The sequence below is a fragment of the Podarcis cretensis genome (genome assembly GCF_951804945.1).
Source record: "Podarcis cretensis genome assembly, chromosome: 8".
Taxonomy (NCBI): Eukaryota; Metazoa; Chordata; class Lepidosauria; order Squamata; family Lacertidae; genus Podarcis; species Podarcis cretensis.
The window spans coordinates 57,383,958-57,408,856 of NC_137177.1; the positions used below are offsets into that span (position 1 = coordinate 57,383,958).

General features: G+C 42.7%; 1 protein-coding gene across 2 annotated transcripts in view; it reads left to right on the forward strand.

Annotated features, from left to right (window-relative positions):
- CDH13 (cadherin 13) overlaps positions 1 to 24,899 on the forward strand; it is a 687,354-nt gene that overhangs the window by 585,090 nt on the left and 77,365 nt on the right. The gene's annotated exons all lie outside the window — the stretch shown is intronic.

Here is a 24,899-nt window from a genome sequence, read left to right on the forward strand (position 1 = left end):
ATTAAAAATAATCAGAAAAACCAAAAGAAACAGAGAGAAAATAAAAATCTAGTTTCTTGCTTACTGTCTTTATAACCTTCTTTCCTGACTTCCTCACATCTCCCTTTTCTGTATTCCCCTTTACACAATCAAGTTCAGCATTTCCCTACCCTCTTTCCAATCTTATTCAATATTATACATTTCAACCTATTATGCCTTTGGTTTCCTTTCCTTTTAAATCCATTTATCACATATTCTTTATAACTTAGTCCCTTATATCATTTGTTTAGTTTCGACATAATAGTACTCTGGTCTTACCCTTTTTTTCTTAAAACATTTTTACATATTTCTTTTTACTATGTCACTGATGCCTTATTATCTTTATATCCAACATCATTTTAACATTCAAACATTTTACAATGTTTTTGGAGATATTCTTTGAACTTCTTCCAGTCCTCTTCTACCGACTCTTCTCCCAGGTCTCGGATTCTCCCAGTCATTTCTGCCAATTCCATATAGTCAATCACTTGTACCTGCCATTCTTCCAGAGTGGGCAAATCTTGTGTCTTCCAATACTTTGCGATAAGTATTCTTGCTGCAGTTGTTGCGTACATAAAGAGTGTTCTATCTTTCTTTGGCACCAATTGGCCGACAATGCCCAGAAGGAAGGCCTCTGGTTTCTTAGGAAAGGTATGTTTAAATACCTTTTTTTAGTTCATTATAGATCATTTCCCAGAAAGCCTTAACCTTTGGGCATGTCCACCAAAGGTGAAAGAATGTTCCCTCAGTTTCTTTACATTTCAACATTTATTATCAGGCAGGTGATAATCCCATCTTCCTGGGGCTGACTAGGATTATTTCACATGAGTATACCCCTTTTCACCTGGAGTTTACTACCATTTGAACCAAAAGCTGTGACATGGAACTTTTATGTGAATCATTGTCTTTTGTCTGATCCAGTTGTGCAGCTTTTCTTATGTTCTTATGATCTTACAATTTCTAGTGTCCAAAGGGATTTTTGACCTTCATTAGAAAAGCAGACACCTCAAGCAGATTTAGGAGACCAGCACTGGTTCCATTCAAACTGTGTGGAGCCTCGTGGGCACTACAGGGGACATCACAATGATTTAGAATAGAGTGTGAAAGGCAGGGGGTGCTGAATTTTGGCATCGTACAGGGTGCCGCTGAAATTTCAGAGCCCAGGGTCATCCACAGCAGGTACCTTTATTGCCCTACCAAAATTCCTCTCCATTTCAAAAACAGTTGGATAGAAGGCAAATGGACCTGTTGTTCCAGAAACAGAAATCCCAAACCACTTTTCATGCACAGAACCACTTGTGAGACTCTTTGGATCCAGACCTCAATATACACATGAATAAGCCTATGTCGCCTCCAGGTACGTTGACTATTATAACCAGGTAGTACTTAACACACAGTGCCGATTAATGTGGCACTACATTTAGCGTTAGTCAATGAATTAATTAGCAAAAAGAAATGTAAATTATACTGGTAAAGTGTATGCAGTGTCGACTATTAATTGAATCCGCCTGCAGGTGTGGCTACTCTCTTCAGCTGGAGTAGGAGGAGTGAGAAAAGAACGAAAGACTCAAAATAGCCTTTAAAAGAAAATTAGACTCATTAACTAAAGAAACAGAGGCATAACCTTTTAGATTGTAATTACAGCTGCTATGAAATAAGACCCTTGAATTTTAGCGCATTTTACAGCTACATGTGGGGCTTCTTCCTCTCGTTACAATTTCTTTGCAATATGCACTGGGATGCAGCATACATATTTCCCAACCCCCTCATTTATTAGTGATCTTAAAATTGCAGCCAACTAAGTCCTACTCAGAGCAGACCCATTGAAATTAATGGGCCCATAAACTTAAATCCATTAATTTCAGTGGCTCTACTCAGAGTCAAATTTAGCTGGATGCACCCCCCAAATGTTGATTCAAAACCAAGAATTTAAGCAGTGTGGCTACACCTAGAATGACCTTCCCACAAAAGCACCAACTGGATAAAATTCCCATTAAATTATAACAACTGTTTGCAAACAGTGTTCCTGGACAACATGGGGAAATGCAGGAGGGTTTCAGTGGTTGGGGGATCATTAAATGTGGAAATATTTCCCAGTAAAACAACTTCTGAGTTCCTGATCAGGTGGAAGTCCCCTGAAGTGTATGACAGTTGTACTTATGTGTATCAGTGGAACAGTTATGGAACTTTGGCTTTTTAACCGATCTACTGGCATGTCACACAAAGTTTCCTTCACACCAGTGTGCGTAGCCACTAGACAACATGGCTACTCCCCAAACTTTATGCACATGCATCTTTCTGTTCCTCCATGAAAACAAAAGGAAAGGCCTGCATGCTGATGTGATGCTCCGAGTTTTGACACTTTACTGTGGATTTTTTTCCTGGAACCAAATAGCACAGAAATGTGCACTAAACATGTGTTATAGTCTATTCATTTTCCAAAGGTGGTATTTGCATCATGAGAAGGCTCAATTATAATGTGGGAATTAACAGTGAAATATCAGGGAAATTGAATAAACCAGGGGTCAGCAAACTTTTTCAGCCATGGGCCAGTCCGCTGTCCCTCAGACCTTGTGGGGGGCAGACTATATTTGGGGGTAGGAATGAACAAATTCCTATGCCCCACAAATGACCCAGGGATGCATTTTAAATAAAAGCACACATTCTACTCATGTAAAAACACACTGATTCCCGGACCGTCTGCGGGATTTAGAAGGCGATTGGCCCTTGGGCCTTCGTTTGCCTACCCATGGAATAAACTGTCATGTGAATACAGGCATACACACACACACAAATACCTTTCTTTACTTTTCTCCCAATATATATTTCAACGGTTCTTTCTTTCTTTTTTAAATGGCCTATGTTATCGACTGACAGAATAATTTCTGGCTGAAAGTAGCTTTGGCTTCTATTTTTCATTCATTCTGGGAGTTGCTTTGGGTAGCTTAGAGTATATCTGTTCTCAAGGTCTATTTGTCAATTCTGAATGAATGGAGACCAAGATTGTCCCAATGAAAGTCAATTAAGCTACACCAGGGATGCAGCTAGCTCAGAAAACTCTGGGCAATACATTATTCCAGGCTTGCACTTTCTTCTGAATGTGAGCAAAGGAATTTTGAAGTACTCTCAAGTCTCTTGTGGCAGCACTGATTTGTGCACTCTCATCCATCTCAATGAAGCATGAATAGGAGAACTTCCCTGTGTCTTTTGTCCAAAGGTATTCGTAAAACCTACACAGCTTCTTCTGATTTCCCCTGTTTCTTATGTCAGCATCTTCTGTGCCCTTTATCAACACTGAAAGAAGACTGTCAGTCTATATGTGAAGACAAATGTAACATGAAAGAGGATTTCCAGCAAATTCTCCAGTTGCCATACTGATCTATACATATAGCTCATATACATGACTCAGACACTGTTCAGTTTTGCTCTGGTCTTGAAGTTTTAATTGTTATCTCCAGCAGAGGGAATGATCTCTGGGGAAAGTGTCATTGAGTGGTATGCATGCAAAAGGTTCCAGGTTCAATTCCCCAAATCTCAAGGTTGGGATTGGAGAGACTCCTATCTGAAACACAGGAGAGCTGCTGCCAATCGGTGTATGAGTTACATGCACCAATGGTCTGACTCAGTATGAGGCAGATTCCTGTGTTTTTCCAATAGCACATATTGAAACACCACACGAGGGACTTGCCAGTTTAGCCTCCTATAGGAAGTCTGCAAGCAGGAATTGAGCACAACAGTGCTCTTCCCTTCTGTGGTTTCCTGCAACTGGTGTTCAGAAGCATTGTCTGCCTCCAGTTGTGGAAGCAAAGCATGGCCATGAGGGTTAGTGACTACTGGTAGCCTTATCTTTCACGGCTTTGTCCTCCTTTAAAGTGATTCAAGTTGGTGGCCATCACCTCCAACTTCACAGGACAAGCAGAACTACTTCTACTCTGGACTGCAACCTTTCTGCTAGTTTGATATGCACTTCAAAATTGTTCACGCTGCCTCATGTGACAAATGCACACACATACGGTCCCATAATTAATTGGTTTCCTTTCACCCAAAAGCCTGGGTCATAACTGCAGAGGCACATGTGCTGTAGCCAGAATCCATTTACAAAGTGCCTAATTAGCTGCACATACAAAATGTCTATTACTCACATTGACAGCTATTAATGACAGGATGCCATAAGGAAGTTCGCATCCAAAATGGAATTAACAATGCCCCCCTCCATAAGTATGCATGCATTTCTCAGAGGATGGGATGTTTTAAAAACAAACAAACAAGCTGACTTAATGTATATTATTAGAAACAGAAGCTTCCACCACCATCCCCTCAGGCTTAATTATCATCCACATCTATTTGGTTAAATATGAACGCCTAAATATTTAGTGGACCTGCTCATTTGCATAATAGCTTGAATTGCAATTGAAAAGGTAATGATCAATAGTCACATTCTGTTCATTTAATAATGTGATGTTGGTCCAAATGATGCTTTGCCATTATGTGCAAACCAATGGTAAACCTTGGCCTTGGCACTTCCTTCTCTTCTTCACACATGAGAAGAGGACACTTAGGGCTTATCCAGACCTCTGTTTGCCCCTCCACTTTCCCCAAGGGAAACCAGAACTTTAGAGCTGAATCAGAACAAAGAGCAATCAGGTTTTCCATGAATTGCCTTTAGTTCCAATTTAGCACTAAAGAGTGGGTTTTCAGGGGGGGAGCAGTGGGGCAATGGCAAAACTGCTCAGACCTATGCTCTCTAGGTGTGGGACAAGCAAAATTCTGGATGAGTCCTAACCTTTGCAGTTAGCAAACTGTGGTAGAAAAACTGCCCAAAATATGAGCAGCTTAATCTGTTGATTGTCAGGCCACCTTTTGAATGAGCAGAATTAAAGTCAAAGAAGCTGCTTGTGAAATAGTGCTGTATATAGGTTGTTGTTGTGCAAATAAATGTGGGAAGAATGGGAAATGGCTGGGATTCTTACTGCTGTTTTCACCTGTGTGGGGACAAGAGGCATTATGGAAGTTGAGGATTATTTGCACATACCTTAGTTGTGGCAGCAAGGGGAAAATCAGGGAGAAGGGGAATGGTGCACAGAATGAACAAAACATCTCACTGGTGCTCGGTCATAGATCTCTCCTATCATATTTTGTGTGGATTTTTTTTGAAGGGCTGTAACAAAAAGTCTGCATTTAAATTGTACACATTTTCTATAAATGTGCTTCACATTCTAAACCAAAATTTTAAAATCCATATTTTTCCATGCATGCCCTGTACAACCTGCATTTTGTGCACATTTTCTGTACTCCAAAACTGCATTGAAAACCCTGGAGAATTGTGTGGTCTGATTGAAGGCTGCTTTCCAATCCACAAGCAAGTTCTGGAATGTCAGAGTGGGTTGGTCTGCTGAGAAAAGTGGACAAAACAAATTCCTCCACCGTCTCTAGATAGCTGAAAGAGGACTTATGATATTCAGATTTCTAATGGCCTGTTGCATGGAAGATAGAGCAAACTTGGTCCTGAACCCATGGATTCAAATAACAAGAAAGGAGATTCCAACTAAACTGACTTTCTGATGGTAAGAGCTGTTTGACATTGGAACGGACTACCTCAAAAGGCGATGAACCTCAATGGAGGGGGTTTTTTAATGCAGAAGTTGGATTGCCATCTGTCAGAGATCTTTAGCTGTGATTCCTGCATTGCAGGGGCTCGACTGGATTACCTTCCAACTCTCCTATTCTATGATTTCCCATTAACCCCTCCTACACATTTATTCAAGCCAATTCCTATTGAGAAGTCTGGAGCCAGCACCTTACATCCTTGGGAAGCTTCCAGGAGCCCAGGGCCTCACTGTTGATGTATTTTCTGGGGCCTCCTTCAAGCAATTTCCTTCTGCCATGCACAAATTTAATTTCTCCACAATGCCCCCAATTTAGTATCACTCCAGGATGCGGCGGGAGGTTTAAACAATGGCCACTCGTCCATGTGGTGATACTAAGAACCCTGCCACTGCTGGCACTGCTACTGCCATGGAATGCTGCCCAGATTTACTGGTGGAGGAGAGGGGATCATCAGTGGGCCCCTTGCCCATTGCCCCTTGCCCAGAGTCCTCTCAAAACCAGAGCTGACACTTCCTATTGATTTCATGTTAGCAATGCAAACTTGCTTTCATTTCCACCTTATGATTCACTTAATGTTTAAATGGAAAGAAAAGTGCCTTTCTTTCAAGCAGCCACAGGAATCCAGGAGAGGGGGGGGCAAGCTACTTGTCTGGTGAGCGCTCCCCCCCCCAATCATCCCACCTCTGGCTCCACCTATGAACTCAATCCTGAATATGTATGTGGGGGGGGGATCCTTAGCATCTAAACTATCCAGTTGAATGATTGACAGTCACCTTTAGAGGAGGAGAAACTTGTCCTCAAAGGAGAGAAACAAGATTACTACTCATTTTAAAATAACAAAATAGAGTGCCAATACATTCTCTTCAGAAGAAGAAAGAAAATGAATGTTAACAATAGGATATGAAAAGGGCTCTCCTAGCCCACTTTAACATCTTCAGATATACACTGCCTGCATATTAATTTGATTTCCTCAGATATCCTCTTATGCCTTTCTCAAGAACACCTTATTGCAAAAAGGGGGAGCAGCGTCCGTTTGCCACCACATCCTTCCACTTATCACATAATTAGACCTGGATATGCAGCATAACAGTGTTTCGCGTTTATCTCTTTCCCTGGCAAGGGTTGGCTGCAATGCTTTTGTTCCACTCTCTGCCAAGGTCACCAAATGCATGCCGTTGTCTCTGTAATCTCCCGATAAACACATTTCAGTGGGCTGCAAAGTGACAGGGCACCTGCCTTTTACAATAGAAAGCAGAAAACCCTTGTAAAAACATGAAGAAGTTGCAACGATCAGGAAGGAGCATTCAAAGAGTGCAAAATTGGCCACGACACTCAAAAGGTCCTTTGGAGTTCTCTGGCCCTCTCCACCGCCCACACAAGAAAACTGATTCTTCTTTGTGAATTGTGTTTTCTCAATTTGCGCACAATTACCTCCAACTATTTCCATACATTCCTTCAAAAGGTTTGTTTTCATAACCTTAAAATTTATTCCCCTTGTTTAAGCATCTCAAATAATCAGCTCAGCATGATTCAGATACTTTATTCTGACTCACCACCTGCCTCGCTCCCCTTTGATCAAGGCTGGTGAGCAAAAACAGATTCTTTTTTTAAAAAAAAATAATGCAGCCCTGATATGAACCTCCACCTGAGCCTGTGACTTTTCCAAGACCTTTGGCTGTGCTCAGGTCAGCATCTAAGCCATGGCAATAAAAGCATCCTTCCCTCTAAGCCTGTTGCAATCCCAACTACTCTCAGAAAGCTCCCCCCCCACTCTAATCTGTGCAACATCTAAAACACAGAATACAACTCCCAAATAGCATTTGCCTCCCGACATTTCTGATCTCAAAAGAGGCAGGTGGGGAAATTATGTACAGAGGATGAGTTCATAGTGGAGAAACACAATTCCATCCCTTGGGCCCACTTTTTTCTGGAGATCAACAAATGGGTACAAGTTCTACATGTGCAGGCTCTGGATGAGTGCATGGGAATTGAGGGAGGGGCCGGGATTAACTATTCCCTATACACCCAAGACACACCACTATGCTTCTGAAATATACACACACAGTGTCTATATCTATCATCTATCTATCATCTATCTATCATCTAATGTAGCATTTAGAAGGTCTTCTTTCAGTGGGGTTCAGAGCTGATTTAATCAGTTCAACTGGTTTGGTGAACATTTCACTGTGCCATAATTACTTGTATAATATATCCTTTCCCCTCCCTTGTGAATAGGGAACAAACCTCGGAGTTGAAGGTCACCCTCTAGTTCTCTTTATACAACCCTTAGGACTCTCCCCAGACCACACGCTTCATCAGTGCTGCCTAACTCCCCCTTGAGTGTTTTTGCATGGCTGCAATGTATACTTGAAGTCTGATTATGTATCTTGCTTGCCTGGATGGAAGAAAGAAAGGATTTGTGTAGACTAACCTACTTCACCCACTTACTCCTCTGGCCATTCCCATTGGCATCTGGCCCTTGGGATGTTTCCCTGTCCCCCATGAATATGTTTAATCCTCTTTTAAAGCTATCCAAGCTGGTGGCCATCACTGCTTCTTGTGGGAATGAGTTCAATAGTTTAACTATGCACTGTGCGAAGAACTACTTCCTTTCAGGTCGTAACTAGATGAGATGATTTTGTTTGTCCTCAATCTTCCAAAATTCTGTTTTATTGCATGAACTCGTAGTATTATGAAAGAAGAAGAGAAACTTTTCTACCCATGTTTTCCATGTCATTCATAGTTTTATGCCCTTCTACCATGTCATCGGGACGCAGGTGGCGCTGTGGGTTAAAGCCTCAGCGCCTAGGACTTGCCGATCGAAAGGTCGGCGGTTCGAATCCCTGCGGCGGGGTGCGCTCCCGCTGCTCGGTCCCAGCGCCTGCCAACCTAGCAGTTCGAAAGCACCTCCGGGTGCAAGTAGATAAATAGGGACCGCTTACCAGCGGGAAGGTAAACGGCGTTTCCGTGTGCGGCTCTGGCTCGCCAGAGCAGCGATGTCACGCTGGCCACGTGACCCGGAAGTGTCTCCGGACAGCGCTGGCCCCTGGCCTCTTAAGTGAGATGGGCGCACAACCCCAGAGTCTGTCAAGACTGGCCCGTACGGGCAGGGGTACCTTTACCTTTACCTTTTACCATGTCATCTCTTACTTAGTTGTTCCATCCCCTTGATCATTTTGGTTGCTCTTTTCCAAAAAGCCCAGTTAGCAGCCATGTATCCATTCCAGGAATATTTCCATAAAAACTAGGAGAGTCTGCTGCTTATGGGTAAAGCACATGCTTTTCATGCAGAAGGTCTCAGATGCCACCCCGACCCTTCTTAAGGGATCTTAGTTACTAGGACAGACTTCTGCTCGTCAAGATCTTGGAGAGCTGCTGTCAATTGGAGTAGATGATTTCTGGCTAGATGAACTCATGGTCTGACTCAGTTGAGGGCAGCTTCATACGTGTAGCTCTACCAACTTAGAGCACAAGGGGAAATCTTGAGAGCTTGCCTTTTCCCCAACCTAGTGCAGGGAAGCAGATGTCTAGGTTTGCATCATGCAATGTTCTTGGCAACCGAAGTTCCTTTCGAGCAAAATAGTCCTGGCCAAGTGAGTTATCTGGAGTCTCGTCTGTTCCACTTTTGGCTTGCTTTCCTGCCTTGTTTTGCTTTCCAGCCCAGATGCTCACTGGCTCACTTGCTTAAAGGGTAGCTGTATCTCAAGCTCACTGTCTGACAGTCACTTAATATTTATTTGTTGGCACAAATGCTTTTTCCACAGTTCCCAGCCATATGCTACTGGGAGGCAAGGAGGAACAGCTTTGTACAGTGCATAGCACTAAATATATCATGAAGTGATGGTTTATATATTAACAGCAACAGGCTTTTGCATGTGTTTAGGGATGAGGGTGGCGCTGTGGGTTAAACCACAGAGCCTAGGACTTGCCGATCAGAAGGTCGGTGGTTCGAATCCCACAATGGGGTGAGCTCCCGTTGCTCAGTCTCTGCTCCTGGCAACCTAGCAGTTCGAAAGCACATCAAAGTGCAAGTAGATGAATAGGTACCGCTCCGGTGGGAAGGTAAATGCATTTCCGTAAGCTGCTCTGGTTCGCCAGAAATGGCTTAGTCATGCTGGCCACATGACCTGGAAGCTGTACACCGGCTCCCTCAGCTATTAAAGCGAGATGAGCGCCGCAACCCCAGAGTCGGTCATGACTGGACCTAACGGTCAGGGGTCCCTTTACCTTTACCTAGGGACATCATGCTTAAAGCACCTTGCATACATAACCACAGTCATTTTAGAACAGTCCTGTAGGGTAGGCCAGTATTATCACCCCACATATTTTTTGGGGGGGAGGGCTTGCCCATCTAGCAAGGCCACGGCTGGGATTTCTGTTCCCAGCTTACACCAGTTCAGTGTCACCCATGATTCTCAAGGGAAGGTCTGCACAACCTGATAACCACGATTGTTGAGTAATTTGATTTCTGTGAACTGGCTTGAACAGCATCTCCCAGCCTAATTTGTGAGCTGGAGCACAATTCTTATTTAGATTTTTGCTAGGGAGAGGGAAGAAATTCAATTCACCTTCCAATGCCAACCTAAGTAATTCACATTTTTTCAAAACAATGTGCAAACTGAAGTGCAGCTAACCTTTGAAATTCACACATTTTCAAACGTGGTGATGCAGTTCTCCAAGCAAACAATGCATTTGAAAAAATGTGTGAGAAAGTGGGCATAAAATGCATATATTATGGGAAATAAAATAAGATGCATAGGACATATGCACAATAAAATGTTGATAAATTTTCATGTGGATAAAAAGATAAATAACATAACATAAACAAATGCAGAAACATGAAGAATGGAACTTAAGAACAGAACAAAATGAGAGAGGGGGGAATTACAGGTTCCTCCATTCCTAAATTTCACACATCGTCAAATTTTGAGGAGGGGTGGCAAAATTTGCCTATTTTAGGATAGAATAGGTTTTGAAATGTGCACATTGAGATATAAAATGTATATTTAAATACACATTTTGTGATGAGAAGAAGTACTATTTAACATTCAGAGGTGCTGCTTTGGTTTACTTTCTTCTCTTTCCTACCCATCCTTTTTTCCTTCTTTTGTTTTAATCTAAGCCTTTCGGTAGCTACTGTTTCGTTATAATTAATTGTATGCAGATACATATTAAATACAGATTTCTATGCAGATATATATATATATATATATGCAGATAAATGTGGAAACATGGTGAATCTGTGCTGATAAGTGAACACATCTGAAATGGTTATAGACTGGTAGTAGGCTGAACTGTCCATCCCTACTGCCAGTGGAAGATAATTTGGATGTTACATATGGGAGATATCTCCAACAAGGGCTTCTTGCTGTCAGCCTCTGGCAATCTTCACTTCCTCTCCACCAGTGCTCTGTTTTGACAGGAAGCTGAACTCTGTGCTTCGAGGTGCAGTTTGAAGAATAACAAGATTCTTCCTTATCCACTAGAAAGGCCATGTAGATCCTCTCTTGCCTGAAAACCATTTTTGTGCTGAGTGTTTTCACCTTCTACAACCGTTAAAAATATAACTTGCTTTTTGTAGTGAGGGGAGCAAACTGGTATTATCATGAATCCATCTGGATGCAAGGAGATCTTCCTTGGATTAAACTTTTCTTTCACTTGCCATTCCATAAACTAGTGTCCCCGGGAAAATTGTAAAATTCTCTGAGCTCCTGATAGCTCCCTGAATCTTTCCATATGTTGTAAGTCTCTAATTTTTCAGAACCCCTCTGAAATGTGCAATTTAGTCCTATTACCTAAGCTGCCTGCAGCTTACTTTTGACTCACTCTCTCCTACTTCTTTCTCTCCGTTACTTGCAACTGGCCTCACCCAAAAAAATAAATTACAACCTGCTGCCTTGCTGGCCCAGAGATACCTTTGATCTTTCTCTTCTTCTATTGCTGTCCGGTGTTATCACCTTAAATTTGCTCCCAGGAACAACTTGATTGCTTTCACCAACTTAAATTTCACTGCTGCGCTCTTCCCTTTCACATCAACACTTGCCTTTCCACAGAAGGTGCCGCTTCTTTCAGCGTAGCCATGGATGTGATCAAACAAGATGGATTTGTTCACAAGCCACCTCTCCTCCTTTTGCTAAGTGCATGTTGGATACTCCTGTTTGAAGCCCAAAACTCACACATCATCAATCTGCAGACTAGCTTCATCGATCAATGAATCCATCTGTGCTTCCTCAGAGCCCCTCTGCTTTTCACAGTTGGTAACAAACTCACAAAAATAAAAGCATGAGATACGTTAGAAAAATACTGAGTTTGTTATGAAAATCCGTATGCCTCTCTGGTATGTGAGTCTTAAGTCACTGTGAGCATTATGAGATGTTTGAAACTCCCCCCCAAAAAAACTTTGCCACCACCTCCTCTGAACCCCCGAAATTAAAGGACATGGCTAACTTAATTCTATTAATTCCAGTGGGTCTACACCAAGTAGGAGTTGGTTGGATACATACAACCATTAATGTGCCAGTTGAATTATGTTGTTTTCTGCTGGGTTTTTCTTGCTGGTTTCTATGTAGCCACAAACCTTGAAGCATCTGACTAATTGATTCAATATTATAGCTCACAGCTGGAGGGGAAAATATGTATTAGAAGACATAGGAAAGGACATATTTTCCTCACTTAGCAGTTTTGACTTTCTCAAGGTCCCTGCCTTAAATAATAACTGAAGTTGTAAGTAAGTAATGCTCAGGATCCTTTGGGCACCTTGAACTCTCATTGCCTTCTTGTTTAAAGGCCTCTCTGCCTCCTATAAGCCCCTCTATCAGACTACCACCAGGACTGCTTAGAAATATCTGGGGTGCAACACACAGTTTAACCTCCAATTAAAAAGGATCTTGGGGCCTCTTTACCTGTAAAGCACAGAAAGAACCTGCTTTGCTACTTCTGCAAGTCAAGCAGGTGCTAAGGATCGATGCTCAATCATTGTTCCTGAATAAAATGGCAAAAGAAGTCAACAAAATGCCTGTATATTTGCAACAAACACACAACTTAAGAAGAGCCCTCAGAAGAAGCATCCCTGTTCCTCAAGTTTTCCTGGATGTCTGCAAGTAGCAGTCCTCCCTACTGTTGCTCCATAGCAACAGGCATTGCTATGAAAAACAGTCCCTGCACATGGAGATTCAATTCATGGTGTACAGCAGCAGCGAGGAACCTATGATCTGGGGCTTAGTGGTGGGAGGGAACACAGAGGAAGAACTGTGATGGTGCCATAGGGGGATATGCCCTGGCAGAATTACTGGGGACTACCCCTAGATCTTAGGTTTGGGCCCTGAAAACTCAGGATCTGGAAATCCTACCATCAGCTAATACATAGTAGGCATAATTCTACTATGTCCTAAGGACCAACTCTCCCCATATGAACCAACCCAGACGCAGCAGTCATCATCTGATTCCCTTTGTGTGCTTCTCCATGAGAGGCCCAGAGGACGGAGACATGAGGATGTGTCTTTTCTCCCCATTTATGGAATGATCTACCCAGCAGTTACATAACTTTAGGTGCCAGGTGAAATTGTTTCTCCATAACCAGACCTTTGGCTGAGTAAATATTCTATGGCCTTTTAAATCTGTTTGTGGGAGGGAGACTATTGCTTTATTTTTGTTTTCGTGTGTATTTTGTGTATTTAGCATCTCATTTTGTATTTTTGTGTTGTGAACTGCCCTGTAATCTTTGGCTAAAGGGCAGTGTATGAATTTACTTACTTACTTACTTACTTACTTACTTACTTACTTACTTAATGCCTTCCTCAAGGAGGTGGGCATGATTTCCTTTCAATGGAAACTGCTTCTCCCTCCCAGTACTGCTCTTTGAAGCTACCCCACATGGATCAGCATGGTGTGGGCTTTGCAAGCTTTCCCATGCTCACCCTGCTGCTGCTGTGAGTCCCCGCCCCCAAATAAAAGGGAGAAAGAATTCTTTTTCACCTTCATTCCCCCACCACTGCTTTGGGAAGGAGAAAAGAAAAGGGTGAGTTAACTTCCCTTTATGTGCTCCAAATTCCATTCTCTCTCTTTGCCACATACACAATTGTTCCTTTCCATTTTTGCAAACAGTGAAAGAAACAAGATATGATGTCACAGAGCTCCGTCACCTCCTCTAGTGTAATATATGACAGCCCCTAGGGACTATATCCTCTTTTAATCTTATGATTAAAACCATAGATGTGGCCTGTGCATCCATAGAGTTCCTATCAATGGTAAACATTCACCTCGGGGGCTTCTTTGCCCTGGAAGATATTTTTTCCCACCTTGTATCCACTTGGGAAACAAATTCCTTTATGTCTTGTTTACGCAGGCTGCCTGCCAACGTTTCTCAGAATACCAGCTGGAATTGTACTCTGTTGTGGAGATGAAACATTTAGTGACAGACTCAGGCCAAATGAGAACACGTTCTCCCCTCACAGAGCTACAATTCTCAGAGTTCCCAGTGAAGAAAGATTGACCATTAAACCACTCTGAGAATTGTAGCTCTGTAAAAGGAATAGGGGATCTCCTGACATCTCTCAGCATCCTTAGCAAACAACAGTTCCTGTGATTCTTTGCGGGAAGCCTTGGCTATTGAAAATGGCATAATATTGCTTTAAATGTCTAGTGCAGATGTGGGGCCTAAGTATGGACCCAGGCAACAGACATACACCACATGAAGTGGGATAGCTGGAATATGATTTGTGTGGATGCTTTGAATAGATATTAAATACGTAGATTCCAGTGCTACATTCCAGAAAGTACCAAGTACCTGATACTGTCTTTGAACAACTATGGACGGCTTATTAGCACAGCATGAAAATTCTTATTCAAAATGTACTCTTTTGGGAAGAAACTCCCGTGCCCTTGACATGCAGGAGAAATTCCACTTTTCCTATCATTGGAGAACCATACCAGGAAAAGCAGCATGGGCAAAACCTCTCTCCTCCAGCTGACCATTAAAAAGCACAAAAACATCTGTCAAAAAAGGAGTTGGTCAAGAGTTCAGCATGTGTTTATCCTTGTGCTATTAAGTGAGTGTTTCATTCCCTTTCTCCTGTTCAGCACAGGATCAAGTGGCTAATTGAAGACTAGACATTCAGTGCATTAGCAGCGCTGCATGGAAGACATGTCAACATGCCTCCTTCAAGTGTATCCATCTAGCCTGTGTTGATAATAGCCTTTTATGTTCTCTTCTTCAACAATGCCTGTTCACATCCAACAGAAAAGCACAAAAATCAAACATAAAAAAACAGGCAGGGCCATCTGACCCATGTAATTGGAGGTCAGCCTCCCACATGCACATTTTAAGTTATTCATTACCAGGGTGGCCTTTTCCTCAGTACTGCCAACTGGTGCATCTTGCAGCAGGGTTGTCTGGCAGAAGGAAAAGAAATTGTTCAGGCCACCCAAGGTGAAAGTCTTAGCCACTGAGCAGGAGGGAGAGGCAAAAGAACAGGTCAAGTCTAATTTTGCCCTAAACAGATTCCAGCATTTCATATCCACATACACCCCTTCTGCAGATAAATACAGGAGAAAAATGTTCAGTGAAAATGTAAGATCCACAAGAGTAGCTCCCAATGGACTTTCAAGATCTTGGGGGCACTACTCCACCCTGCCTGCAGGGGCAGCATGGAGCCAATGCATTGCTTTGTTCTTACCCACCTTCTTGTATGCAGTGCTTGTTTACTGTGACACATCTTCAATGATTAAGCCAAGCATTATGACAGACACAGCCTTTTTTTAAAAAAAAAAAAAGAGAGGGGACACACAGCATTGGTAGCAGCCTGGCCAACAGGCTGTGAAACAAAAGCTTATGTGTTTGCTTCTTATCCGTCCTTCACCGTAAGGTGCCAGAACCTATAGCAACAATAGAAAATAAAATTATGAAACAGATAAAACATTACAATTATTTAAAAAACACATAAAATGTTCCTAATGGAAAAGAGCAATGTGCAAAGCATCTCAAGATTCAACAGTGTATCCCAAGCATCAACAGTGCTTGTCTGAAAGAGATCTGAATGAAAATGTATAAACTGGAATCCCAAGGGGTTCTGTTCACCTTGTCAATCTTGAGATGGGAGGAGGGTTTTCCAGTTGGATCAACAGCAACAGGGGAGTAGGGAACCTATTCCAGTGCTTTGTTTTTACCGAACAGGATTGAAGTGATGGGAGTGTAAATGGTGCTGAGGTTATTAATTTAAAGTGAATGAACTACTGCATCCTTCTTGGTTATATCTGAAAAATGATAAATGGAAGACAGTATTTCCCCCATTAGTTTCTTTAAATAAATAAAAAAGACGCAAGAGGAAGAAAGAAATTGGGATAGACACATGGATTTAAGATACATGAGAAATAGCTTATGAATTTAGATTATGCTTTGACACTGAAAAAAATTGTACATTGCCTCATTCATTTTAATATAGCAAAGAAAAATGGTATGTAGTGCCAGCTTTTAGAGAACACAGTGGGGTTTTGTGTGTGTGTTTAAAAAATGATTATATAATAGCATCATTAGCACCTGTAATGCAGCTCATACTATGAAAATGTACAGAATCAATCAATCTCATCCCGTAACATTGGCCTTTTAATAGAGACAGTTGTTGCTGTGCTGAGCAAGAGAATTAGATTAGAAGATAGAGTGATACCTTCTGTCAAATCAATCTGTTGGTCTTAGTGTGCACCGGTGCTGGAACTATGCAATATTATTCAACAAACAGAATTCCATAATACCTAAGAGCCAGCTCATTCTTCCACAACGAGGTGGTGTGGGCATCATACAAGGGACTGTCTGCTGCAAGTTGTATAGACACTTGAAACTGGCCCCACATCAGCAATCAATCATGATAACAAGGCCACAATCACACCATACATTTAAAGCACTATAATTCCACTTTAAACAATCATGGCTTCTCCCAAAGAATTTTGGGAACTATAGTTTGTTAAGGGTGCTGAGAGTTGTTAGAAGACACCACAGAACTATGGTTCTAATCCTTTCCCGTGAAGAGGGATTGATTGTTAACCCACTCTGCAAATTGGAATTCTGTGAAGGGAATACGGACCAGGGGTGTCAACTTGAATAAAATATTGGTGGGGTAGGTAAGCCCCGCCTCTCATAATCAATCACACGCACACCATTTGAATAGCAATGTGATAGTCTAAAATGGTATCTTAGCACTTTAAAAGTATGGTGTGGTCCCTCATGGAGTTGAGGGAGCATGATGTAGCTGAGTCTAGGATCAGAACTCTCTGGTCTTAACAGCTTTATGCACTAACTAGCACTCAAGCACACTTATGTATAACTGCAATTTCCCACAAAAAAGACTTGCACCAATCTTGGTTAGTAGCCATTGATACCCTTTTGCTCCATGAATTTGTCCAATCCACTTTTAAAGTCATCCAGAGAGAATTGCATGTCAAGACCCCATAGCCACCTGACACATTGATGGATAAGACACAAGGACATGGATATTAGGTTAATGGTTATTGGACAAATTTAGGCCACAACTTTACTGGTTACAGAATGTGAGTGGTATTGGCTTAGGCGTGGGAATTGACCCGACTATATCTGACTCCTGCCCATCATGCACCAGAGAGAATTCCAGAGTTTAACTCCACACTACATGAATTTCTACAGTACTTTCTTCTATTTTCCTTGGAACTTCCAAACTTCTGTTTCCATAATTTCTAGTTCTATGGGAGAGGGAGAAAAAAAATTATCCAACCGTTTTCTCCATTCATATAGAAAACCCTGACTTTTGCATGACTAGAATATAGTCTCCTGTAGCAAGACAGAAGTTGTATCCTTTGCTCTGTGCATATGGCCCCCAGAAGGCTGACTACAAAGGAATGTGGGCCTCAGGATGAAAACAGTTTCCATCCCTGATCTATTACTGCATTTTTTCGTGTATAACACACACACCCCATGTATAAGACAACCGCAACTAAAAAAATTGAGGGGGAAATTGTTGAGCTTTTTGGGGGGAGAGATTGACCAGAGTTGCTGAGCTTTCTTTTTTGGGCGGGGAGGTCACCACCATCATTCGCTCAACAGCCTACCTGCAACTGCAAATCACACGCATCACCAAGTCCATTAATATTGTCTTATACACTGAAAAATACAGTACATAGTTTTCCAATGAAGTTAGCCAGGACACAACAGCAAGATCCCCCAAAGCATTTCCCCACTAACAAAATGGTCCCAGTAGTATTTTCATCTCTGCAGGTGTGTGGAATGCGGCTGCCAGGATTATTTTTTGCTGACTAGAGCCTAGCCTTTGAGTAGAGATAATTGCACATTACTGCTATCGTCAGAAGCTGCATCCGGGGGGTGGGGACCCATGGATATTCTTGGCTACTTGGGGTGGGGGGGCAAAATGTTAGCAAAACTGAGGAGGAACAATTTACAACATTTGTTTTAACTAAACAGGATACACAAAAAGGTGGCCTACAGAGCAAGGCAACATGAAATCATTGTTTGTTTGTGTGTGATAGCAGCCTATACAAGAGATGGAAATGCAGAATGCAAACTAAGGGCACTTACTTTCAGACATTCAGGCCAAATCTGCACCACACATTGAAAGCATGATGATACCATTTTAAACAGCCATGGCTTCCCACAAAGAACCCCAGGAGCTGTAGTTTGTAAAGGGTGCTGAGAGTTGTTAGGATATCCCCATTCCCCTCCCAGAGCTACAATTCCCAGAGTGGATTAACTATCAATGCCTCTCCCCAGGGAACTTTGGGAACTGTAGTTTTGTGAGGGGAATAGGGGTATCCTAACAACTCTCAGCACCCTTAAGAGTGTAGACAATACTGAGTTACTATAAGACAGCTTCCTGTGTGTGTTTCCTCATCACTTCTTTTATAAGAGAAAGTTGTCAGCCATCTTGGAGTACACATTTAAGGACAGAAAGGTGTGATGGAAATGTTTCGAATAAATAAGCTTACAATTGAAACATGAACCCCCAATGGTGCATTCAGAGGTGGGGCATATATTATTTAGCTTTTCTGACTATAATGCTAACACTTCTGTCCCATTTGCTAACATTTTTTTCACACTGCAGTACCCGTTGTGTTATGGAACTGTGGCATCAATCATACTTGATTTCATTCACACCAGTGAGTGTCGTGTGGCACAACAATGAATATCATTAGACAATGTTACTGCTCCCCTACCCTCTCTGCATATGGATGCTTCTGTTCCCTCGTGACCTCCCCCCGTTTCCTGGAGATTGCAGGAAATAAGTGTGTGCTGATGTCCAACCCCAAATTTCTTCACTTTACTCCCACAATTTTCCGGATTAAGAGGGCTGCAAATTGTTTTATTTATTTTGAATCAAGTAACACAAAATGAGTGGTTCCATTAGTTTTCCAGATGTGGTTTGTTTCATTGTGAGAAACCTCAAATACAATGTGGAAATTAAAAGTTATGGAAATGTAAGGGAAATGGAATAAGCTGCCATGTGACTGCAGGCTTAGAAAGGATTGTGTGCCTGTGCTTGGGGTGTGTGTGTGTTAAGGTTGGAGGCTGTGTTGAAAATAGAATGCCAGGTCTCTGCGCTCCCTTTCATCTTCAACCCACTCTGTGTCAAGAGGCCAAGCGGGGAGGCCACCAGGGATAAAAGGAGTGGGTAGGTCCTCTGACTCCACTGACGTAGAGCCTTTTTCAAACCTGTGGAAGAAGGGAGGCATTAGGTGGTGTGTGTGTGGTTTCATTGCTCAAAAGAGATCTTTCCAGGCCGCATCGCTAAGGGGCACGGAATACAACTTTGCCATTAAGCAGATTAATTTTTATTTTATTTTTATTTCTGTCTCCCAGCATGAAACAACTCTCCTCCTTCTCTCCCCCACTCCACCCGCCCAAGTCCTTGAGCTCCTGAGTGAAAGCATCACAAGTAATTAAGCAGAATACCCCGGTTGAATATTAAATTAGAAATTAAGCTAAAATGCTCATCCACCGCAGCTCGGGAATTTTGAGCAGATCGCCTTAAATTTGATGGCAGCGGTGCCTGCATATATTTCTTGAACTGCATTGCTAGCTAAATTGATTGAATTAAACATGCTTCGTGATGCTCGCTAACCTTTGACCCCTCCAGTTACTCAGAATAATCAGGAGGCTAATTATCCTGGCAGGAGCTGAGCTTTGAAGAATCAGGGGCACGGCTGAGTTCACAGAACCTACACTAGTATTAATCAGGATGTCATGACTGAGGTTCGCTGAGAAACCCAAAGTGTCGCAGGACCATCATGGTGGAGTTTTGTTTGTGAGATGTTGTGACTGTGATTCCAATGGGGAGGTAGACGAAGCTTGTTTGCATGAAGACAGTGATCTGTTTAATTGTGGGTTATCCATTTTCACAGAAAGAGGTGGGAATGTTTTAGTTCAACAGCGGGAACAGTGTTATACACCTTCCAGCATGCAAAACAGGTCGGGCTGTCACTGTTTTTAAAGCATGGGTGGCGCTGTGGGTTAAACTACAGAACCTAGGACTTGCCGATCAGAAGGTCGGCGGTTCAAATCCCCGCGACAGGGTGAGCTCCTGTTGCTCGGTCCCTGCTCCTGCCAACCTAGCAGTTCAAAAGCACGTCAAAGTGCAAGTAGATAAATAGGTACCGCTCTGGCAGGAAGGTAAATGGCGTTTCCGTGCGCTGCTCTGGTTCGCCAGAAGCGGCTTAGTAATGCTGGCCACACGACCCGGAAGCTGTACGCCGGCTCCCTCAGCCAATAAAGCAAGATGAGCGCTGCAACTCCAGAGTTGGTCACGACTGGACCTAATGGTCAGGGGTCCCCTTACCTTTACAACATGTTTAGCGGCTGCGTGACAGGCATAAATCCAACTGGTGACCTTTCCCCATCACAAGTGATGTTGCCTGAAAATATGAAACTCAGTGGTTCAATATGCTCACTTCAAATATGATCTAAGCCTTATTGTCCGAAAACATAAAAACATAAGATCTTGCTGGATCAGGCCAATGGCCCATCTAGTTCAGCATCCTGATCTCACCGTGGCAAACCAGGAGCCTGTGGGAAACCTGCCAGCAGGACCTAAGCAAAACAGCACTCTCCCTTCCCATGGTTTCCAGCCACTGGTATTCAGAATCATTACTGCTTCTGACTGTGGAGACAGAGCATATAGCCATCATGGTTAATAGCTGTGGCTAGAAGTTCTTCTCTAAGTCTGTTGTCAATCTGAGATGGAAAAAAGTCATCTCAAGATGGCCACTTCTCAGCGGTGCTACCTCACAAGGGAAGGGGAAGGGGAAAGTTTGACAACTGCATTTGCATACATACATAGTGGAGACAATATGCATCCATTCTCCTTCCCCCAGTTCATGTGAATGCAATGTGCAAGATGGATATTCTTAGACAGGTACTCTAGTTGCTAACATGTGGCTTTCCAGATGTTGTTGGACTCCAACTCCCATCAGCCCCAGCCAGCATGGCCAGTGGTCAAGGATGATGGGAGTTGTAGTCTAGCAACAACTAGACAGCCACAGATAGCTATTTCAAAGCTCCAAAGAACTTATGGTTCTCTGTGGTGGCCATGAGCCATCTAAAACCTAGACAACACATTACCCAAATCACTTGGAGACTTTTTACACAAGCCCCACCCATTGCTGGAGGTGCCTTGTGCTGGCCTAGAAACAAAGGACTCGGCTAGATTGGTAAAGAAAAAGCGACTTACATGCATTGTGTGTGAATTGATATAAAATTGTACCACCAGATGGTGAAGTAGAGTCCTGTTTTTCTCTACCTGTTTTCCCTGTACAAATTTACAACGCTTTAAACTGAAACACTACTTTGATGTGTCTAGATCCAGCCAAACCCCACAATTAGAGCTCTCAATAGTAGGGCCCTAGCCATTCCTTAGATCTTTGGGCTGGGGAATTATATTTTGGGGTTTAGGACTGTGCTGGCCCAAGTCATTTTGTTACAGGAACTGGAGCCCAAATGCCCCCCCCCCCGCAAGAGACAATTCTATAAAAAGCCATTCAGTACCATTCAGACACCAATAACTCCTACTTCATCTCTCCCTTTTTTTGAAGGTGCATACTAGCTAGGTTCACCTTTAAATGTGAAATGTACTGAATGCCTCCCCCTTCTCTATACTGCATCAAAGCTTCTGCTAGTTAGTTGTGCCCTCATATGTGCAGAGGTGTAGTGGTCTGGGGTTGGTGGAGTATCAAAGACCCATTACTATTTCTGCAGCAAAGTCCCAGAATCCAGTGTTCCTAGTAGAACCACCCAATATGCTTGAAATTTATAGTCTCTGAGATAAGTGAAATGAGGTGAGCCAACCACTAAGGATTGGATCCTTGGGTCACTCTGGAGACAGTGTGTGGGAAGAACACTAAGCAGGAGTTGTGCTGTATGATCCCAAACTAAGCATTCAGGAAGACTGAAAACACTTCAGTGCTTGAGTTTCAAGAGAATGGAGTCCAGGTTCTATTATGTACAATGGAACTTTAAGAAAAAACACAACTTAAGTCATTCTCAAAAAAGATATCAAAGCACTCCCAAACATTTGCCCGTGTACGTGCACAGGAAGGGGGGTGGAAGAGATTTAGTTAGAAGGCAGCACATGGACACCTGCCTTGATCATTGCAAGGCATTCCTAATTATTTTTACTGGATAAATATAAGATTATTGTATAATTTTAGAAGGTTGCATAATCCTATAGGGCTGTGACTATCTTGGAAGGACCTTGCACTTCTGGATTCATGACTAAACTTCTGCATATGTGCAACAGCAATATTCTGTATGATCCTGAGCCTCTGTTGCTCATGAGCCTTGACATTTGGTTGGTGATGCAGAGCCATTCAAGCTTGGGACTTTCCTCTGCATCCCCAAAGCGGACTGAGACCAAAGCAGTGTTGGGATTCGCAGGATACTGAGTAAGTCTGCAGGCTTCAACAGGCTGATGCAATACTCTGTGAAGTGCTGGGTCAGAGTGACTCAGCAGGATTGTGATTAATGTGATTGGCTATCACCTGTTTTAAAAAGGAAAGCCTGCTCAACAGTAATTGGTGGTTGTGCTGTAGTGTGGTGGTGCTGTGGTGGAGAGTATTTGTTTGCCTTAAGGAGCAGGTACTCTGTATGGACTGTTTTTGTAAATACTTGTATATAGCTCACATTAAAAAGACTGCACTGAAAAGAAACCTGGGACTCTGAGCGTTTCGCTAAAAAGCGCCGCGAGGAATTCGCGACAAGCAGGTGCTGGAGAGGGAGCCTGGTTATACATACTGTGACTCACCTTAAATCCCCCCTAATGGAAAGCCACATGTTTTTCCATGCCCTTATTTATATTAGCAAGTAAGCATCAATAGCTCAGCCAAGTATGTCAACTTTGCAACAGCTCAAAAGATTAAAGAAACACTCTGTCCATAAATGCCGAGCACTAGAAAGAACTGCAAACATTTAAAAGCTGGAGGGGAGGGGCATTTGCTTTCCCTTGCATAAGAGCAGCTTCCATTAATGTCAAAGAGCTGCGCTTGCTTGTGCCTGGGAGCATGGAATAATAAATATTGTTGAAAATAGCAACAAAATTGAAGCCTCCACTTTAGTGGCACCCACCCCCTCATTTGAAGGAAAGCACTCAGGTTCTCCAAAGCCCAAAGAGAGCAAAGGAACGCTCAGGTGTTCTTGAGCTGTGAAAGACAGCAGTACATTTTGAGCAGTATAAATCTGCCCTGAGGAATACAAAGCAGACCAAAAGTGTACACACACACACACACACACACGAGAGAGAGAGAGAGAGAGAGAGAGAGAGAGAGAGAGAGAGAAATACAATTAAAAACATCCAAATGCAGTTTCAGTTTAAAAACATTCTAAAAGCACTTGCAATTAAAATATTCTTCTATCCAGTGATCTTGGTGCTTTCAGGAACAGTATTCTTCAGCCAATAAATGTCTGGGCAAACAGAAATGTTTTTTTTGTTTTTTTTTAATTCCTGCTGGTAGTTAAAAATGATGAATACAGGCCCAACTCACTAGGGAGGGCATTCTGCAACTGGGGAACTACCTCTGAAAAGACCCTGTCATGGGTCTGGGTCAACCAGGTCATCTTCAAGTTTCACAGGAATCTTCACGGGGCAGAATGGAAAGGGGAAAGAGACTCAAGGGTCTATCTCTACAGCAGCCTTAGCTAACCTGGTGCCCTCAGGATGTATTTTTGGAACTACAGCTCCCATTATGTCCTGTTCCATTGCCAGTGTTTCAGTACAATACAACTGGCATTCCAGTTCATTTCTATAGGAGGAATAGGAGAGCTCTACTTTGTCCTTTGCCTCAGGGAGCAAAATGCTTTAGGCTGGCCCCACCTGCCATCTCATTTTGCTGCTTGCATAGAGGCTGGAGCTGTCATAGGTTGAGTGGTCCCCCTGTCTCTGGCACTGGTTGGGACCAGCAGCCATTTTAAATTCTCCCCAAGACCTGTAATGTTGCTCTGAGTCATTGTGAAGGAACAAAATGGCAGCATACATCAGAAAGCTCTTTATTTACTGTTCTTGATGCATCAGCTGCCCTTGACCTATGTGGTTTCTCTGAAACATTTACACCATTTAAGAGACGAAGGTCACATTCACACCATCCAATTAAAGCACTATGAAACCACTGTCAAGGCTTGTTCTAAGGAATCCTGTGAGCTGCAGTTTGTTAAGGATGCTGAGCGTCTCTTAAATGTCCCTATTCCCCTCATAGAGTTACTGTTCTCAGAGTGGTTTAACAGTCAATCCTTCTTCACAGAGAACTCTGGGAATTGTAGTTCTGTGAGGGGAATAGGAGTAATCTAACAACTCTCAGTACCCTTAACAAACTACAGCTTCCAGAATTATCTGAGGGAAGGCATGACTGTTTAAAGTGCTATCACAATGGTGTGAATGTGGCTTAAGTGAACCCATGATATTTGGGTGGCAGTGAGGGGGGCAGATCTGTACATTCCTTCTGTGATGCCTGAAGCACAGTCCAAGCTGTGTCCACTTTGCTTTATTAATATATATATTGTTGACATGTTGGGAGCACATTAAACTGAGCAAAACAAGCAATAAACTGTAGCACATAGTAACAGTAAAACATGCTTGAAGCTGATTGACACAGCATTATACCGTAGCTCAGTGGCAGAGCATCTGCTCTGCATGCAAGAACGTCCCAGTTTCAGTCCCCAGTACTTCCAGCGACGGCTGGGAGAGACTCCTGCCTGAAACCCTGTAGAGCTGCTGCCAGTTAGTGTAGGCAGTACTGAGCTAGATGAACCAATGGCC